Source organism: Aplysia californica, unplaced genomic scaffold (genome assembly GCF_000002075.1).
Source record: "Aplysia californica isolate F4 #8 unplaced genomic scaffold, AplCal3.0 scaffold00207, whole genome shotgun sequence".
NCBI lineage: Eukaryota > Metazoa > Mollusca > Gastropoda > Aplysiida > Aplysiidae > Aplysia > Aplysia californica.
The window spans coordinates 791,204-796,389 of record NW_004797477.1 but is presented as its reverse complement, the minus strand read 5'-3'; the positions used below and the strand labels follow the sequence as shown (position 1 = coordinate 796,389).

General features: G+C 43.5%; 1 long non-coding RNA gene across 1 annotated transcript in view; it reads left to right on the top strand.

The window, feature by feature from the left end:
• The first annotated feature begins 2,128 nt into the window (after positions 1–2,128).
• Positions 2,129–5,186, top strand: part of LOC106011891 — a 93,067-nt gene continuing 90,009 nt past the window's right edge. The window contains exon 1 of the long non-coding RNA XR_001184887.2: positions 2,129–2,880. This is a non-coding gene — a long non-coding RNA (uncharacterized LOC106011891). The remainder of the gene's footprint in view (positions 2,881–5,186) is intronic.

The following is a 5,186-nucleotide window of genomic DNA, read 5'->3' as shown; positions in this document are numbered from 1 at the left end:
CCCCCCCCCCCCCCACTCCCTCCTCACCTCACTCCGCTTCGGTGCCGGTTGGTGCCGCTGAACTCTTCACCCATCTGCTCCCCTCCTTGCCCCAAGTGCCGACCACCCTCAGAGAGAGAGAGAGAGAGAGATGGGGGTGAGGCACAGAGGGGGACATGTGCCCGGAGGTAAGGAATTTTACGGAATGGTGCGGTGAACACAAATCGGAAAGGCCAGAGAAAGCGGAACACTAAGAGAGAAAGAGAGAGAGAGAGAGAGAGAGAGAGAGAGAGAGAGAGAGAGAGAGAGAGAGAGAGAGAGAGAGAGAGAGAGAGAGAGAGAGAGAGAGAGAGAGAGAGAGAGAGGTTGTAGGGTAAACAAGTGGGTGGAGGTAATGAATATAACGGAAAGGCAGGACCAAAAGGGAGGGGGTTACTGGAATACAAGGGATGATTAGTACTTAACGTTGTAAATTTAACGTCCTCGAAATGTGGCTCGTCGATGTTGAGGCCAGTGAGAATTTTGTGAGACCACAAGTTCCAAATCCATGTTGATTCTCTTTGGTTCAGTTTTTCCTTAGTTGGATATTGGACTATTTCAATACCCTGAAGCTGCAAATCGGAGGCCCCATCATGACCAGAACTGATGAAATGTTGGTCAACTGGTGTGCATGAGTTTTTCTGGACTGAATACCTGTGTGGTGGTAGTTTGACCTACATTTTGAGCTGGACAGACTTAACAATATATGAGGTAGATTACATTTTTTGTTTCACGAGTGACGCTGTGAGAACGTTTTCTTTTAAAGTGGGGACCTTTTACAAAGTTGGTCACTCTAATGTAAGCACATGTTTTGCAGGTTTTTGACCAGGATAACTTTGAGGAGAAGAACATGGGTTTACCGGAGGTGAGGACGTGGGTGTTACTGCTCTAGTGCGAATGAGGTTGCCAAGATTGGGAGGCTGTCAAAGTGCAATCAAAGGGGAATCGGAGAAACAAGCTTTCATTTTGTCTGATTTTTCCAAGATGCTTTTGTGTTGGCTGTGGATGTTATGTACACTAGGTAGTTTTTGGTGATAAGGTGTTACGAAAAATAATATTTTCTCTTTGGGCTTAAGGGGTTTGTAGGTGAGAAGGATTATGCGGTTCTATTGGCTGACTTTCTCGATAATGGGCCTTTTGTGGTACCCACTGGGAGGAAGGTTGACTGTGAATTCCTGTATCCGTTGTTTAAAAGAATTTTCACGGGAACTAATGCGGCGGAGTCTAAGTGCACCACTATAGACAACAGAACGAAATATATATTTGAGATGGTTTGAAGAAGGCGTGATGTAACGATTGAAGTCGGTAGGGTTTTTTTTATACAGGTCTGTCTCAATTTGGTTATATGCAATGAGAGGAGACATGTCCAGGAAAGAAGTGGACTTATCTGGGCTGGAATAAATAAATTTGATGTAGTGGTGCACCTTGTTCAGATCAGTGAGACATTTTTGGGTTGTTTCAGAGCAACCATTGTGCAGGGCTGAAAACTGGGTTTGCAGATTTGGTGTACTTGGTCAAATAAGTCTTACTAACCAGGCAATCCCCAATGTCCGGATCGGAAGCGGGAACACCTTTACTTTTTAGAGGGTGTGGGTGGGTGAGGCGGGGGCGACTTGAATTGACTTAATGGGGAGGGGGGGGGGGTAAAAGAAAGTTATTTTGTCGACAGCATAAAAAACGAGCCCATGTAGACAGCTATCAGGGCGTCTGGCGAAGTTATCTTCCTCGACACTCATAAATAACTGATCTGACTCTTGCATTACCGGATCCCGGCTAATGCTGAAGCTGCCAGTCCTCCGAGGCGAATAAATCTACCTGACCTCATTACATAAAAACAAAGTCTTTGAATCCTCTATGGAATGAATAAATCTCTTCTCGGTTAAACCGGTGTCTTTCATCATCTTAACTATCATCATTCTTTCTCTACTTCTTTAGTGTGTTTGTCACCCTCTCGTGAATGCCTTGATAGTCGAAGCAGACTTTGTGCTGTTGAGGCAAGAGAGTTGGGCAGAGTAAGCTTGATTTGCCGTTTGGACTTCCTCTGTTGACATCCACCCCTTGGGGCTCATATTACCTTATGTAGTTGCGAGTGCCGTAAAACCTTACAAAAACGAAGAATCTGGTGTCTATGGTTTAAGGGTCATCTGATTATTCATCGTATACAGGAGACTCGTGTTCAATTCCGCAGTGGGGTTGAGTTTTATCGAGTGTCCGGGTCTTTCTGCTGGGATGTCGTAAACAAAATAAATGCGTTTGAGATGTGGTGCTTCTGTAGAATTGCCAGGACAAGTTGGAAAAGAAAAAAAAAACCCAAGAGATGAGTCAGATTCTACACTCAAGACAGACCCTGCTGAGCAAAATAAAATGTAGAAAAATGCAATACTATTGTCATTTAAAAAGACACGAGACAATTGAGAAAGAGGTGTTGGAAGGAAATATGTGCGGCTGGAGAGCCAGAGAAAGGCAACGAATAACATGGGTGGACAACATCAGAGAACATGGGCTGGAGTGGAGTGGATAATATGTCAGAATGTGAAACGGCAGCTCGCGGCCGTGAAAGATAGAGGGTCATTACTCGTCAGAGATGTCACCTCCAGGTATTCAGGTTGTATCACTCTCAGCCCCGGGTGGCCCTAGTAGGCAGAGTCAAAAGTCCGCCTCTTAGATAGTCTAAAGCGTGTCGTGAAGGACATAAAAATCACCCGTATCGAACCCTCCAAAATATCGCCACGTATAAATGCATGCATTGGCTACTTCCTTCATCTAACTCAGACTGTTTCAACTTTTCAGGTTTCTGCTCAAATGAACGTGAGTGACGATACACGTCGCCAGCCGAGTTACCAGCGACACAAGGGATTTCGTGTAAGTAAACATTTCTCTTGTTAAGAACTGTAACCCCCCTCCCCCCGTCCCTCAAACTAACATCAAAGACAGCAACAACGACAACAACAACAAGAGCAACAACAACAACAACAGCAACAACAACAACAACAACAACAACAACAACAACACAAACGACGACGACAACAACAACAACGAAAACTGCAAAAGAAATTCTGTCAAAACCGCCAGTCTCTTCCTCTGTCTCTTCCGTTAACAGTGTATATTTGACTGCTTAGGTGTTAGATTCAGTCATACACCGTTTTGTAAAGGGACGTTTTACGGAGTCTTGTGCTAATCAGTCGATTTGTAGGGTGTATGAGGGGAAAAAGAAGAAGAAGAAGAAGAAGAAGAAAAAGAAAAAGAAGAAGAAGAAGAAGAAGAAGAAGAAGAAGAAGAAGAAGAAGAAGAAGAAAAAGAAAAAGAAAGAAGGAGGAAGAAGACAGAGGCGGTGAAGTAGAATGAAGAGGAGGTAGAAGAGGAAGCAGCTGTATAATCCAACGACCATGTATGTCACACAGACACACCGCGCATACATTTTTTAAATTTGTTAACTGCATAAGGTCATATGAGCGGCAAGGGGTGGATGTCAACAGAGAAGTCCAAACGGGGAATCAGGCTCAATCTGCTCACTTCTCGAGCCGCCACAGCACAAAGTCTGTTTCCACTATCAAGGCACCATGGAAATATCTGTTCACAAGAGAGTGACAACATACAAAAGAAGTAGAGGTAAAATGACGACAGTAAGGATGAGGAAAGAAAAGGCAGCAGTTCCCCTTATGTTGTTCCTGCAAGTATGAGCATGATGCAGAAAAATAGGCCCATTTACAATTCTACTGTGCATAAGAACATGTTTATATCCCCACCCCTCTGGGAATGGCCTAAAAACACTTCTGTCAGTAGCACTGCCCTGGGGGTTTGGACGTGGGGGGTGAGGGGGGGGGGGGCGTGCACATATTAAGTGGAGACACTCCCACAATCCCTAACAGGAAAAATATTCACAGTATAATTTTCACAATAATAGAAATAGAATGGACATCAAACTCATCATGATTCATAACTACGCTAACTTGAAAAACAGCAAAGGTCAAAGTTTATTTCATCTACACAACATATTATGTGTATGTGGGCCAGTGTGTGAACACCCCTGATCTTAAGGTAGGAATGACCAACATCTAGCCTTCTCGGACAAGGGCAAAAAATCTCGGAGGGCCCGTCTGCAAGTTGCGTGCTTTAAAGATCACTTGGTTGTCTAAAATCGATAAGAGTAAACTTCGGCCACTACCCGGACAAAATTCAAAATTTCCTACCAACTGAAAATATTAGGTGTATCCCGCTCGCTCATATGACCTTATGCAGTTGCGAGCGCCGTAAAACAGTAACCAACAAAAAAAAATGTGGGTGAACGCGTGACAGACTCGATGTCAAATCAGTATTTCCGTCAGGACCATGACCTCGAGATCAGACGACCGAGCTCATCAAATTGTGATACGTCCGTCTAGACGAGATGCATAACATAATTTCCTCTTTTATTGATTGACCACAATTATTTCTTTTTTAAAAAGTTACTTTCCAACCGTACTGGATACACTATTAATATTACGATTTTGCTGATACAACAAAGAGGTGAAGGTGGAGGGTGGGGAAACTAAACGACCTTGAGCCAGGAGAATCACAGCTAAACAGTTATGCGGGGTGCCCACTACGGCTGAATCGGGCCGATCGCCCGACTCGGTCGCCTGAAACTGAAAACAATCATGTTTATTTTTTATATGGGGTGCCCACTACGGATGGGATCGGTCGATTGGACCGATCGCCCGACTAGGTCGCCTAAAAAACAAATGTGTTTGTTATTAAGTTTCAGGCGACCGATTCGGGCGATAGACCCGATCAGCCGATCCCAGCTGTAGTGGGCACCCCGTATAAGATTGGAAGGGCAGGTTTTGTGAGAAAAGTTTCTCATTTTTTGGCACTTATATCAAGAACACCTTGCCGTAAGATCTCAGAGAAATAACAAATTTTGATGTGTTGAAACGATTGCTCCAGACTCATCCTTAGTTATGTTGTGTTAGTAAGTGCTAATAAAATTAATATATTTTGTTTTTTTACTGCTGTCCTTTCGTGTGTATATAATTAATGTATGGTTGTGAAAATTCTTTTTTATGTGGTTGAAATGGTTTTTCTTGTTTCTGAGAAAGATTGTTTTTCTTGTGTAAATGATCATGTGATTGGTGTAAAGTGCCCAGAGCTTTCTAGTATGGGATAGAGCGCTATATAAATGCAATCTA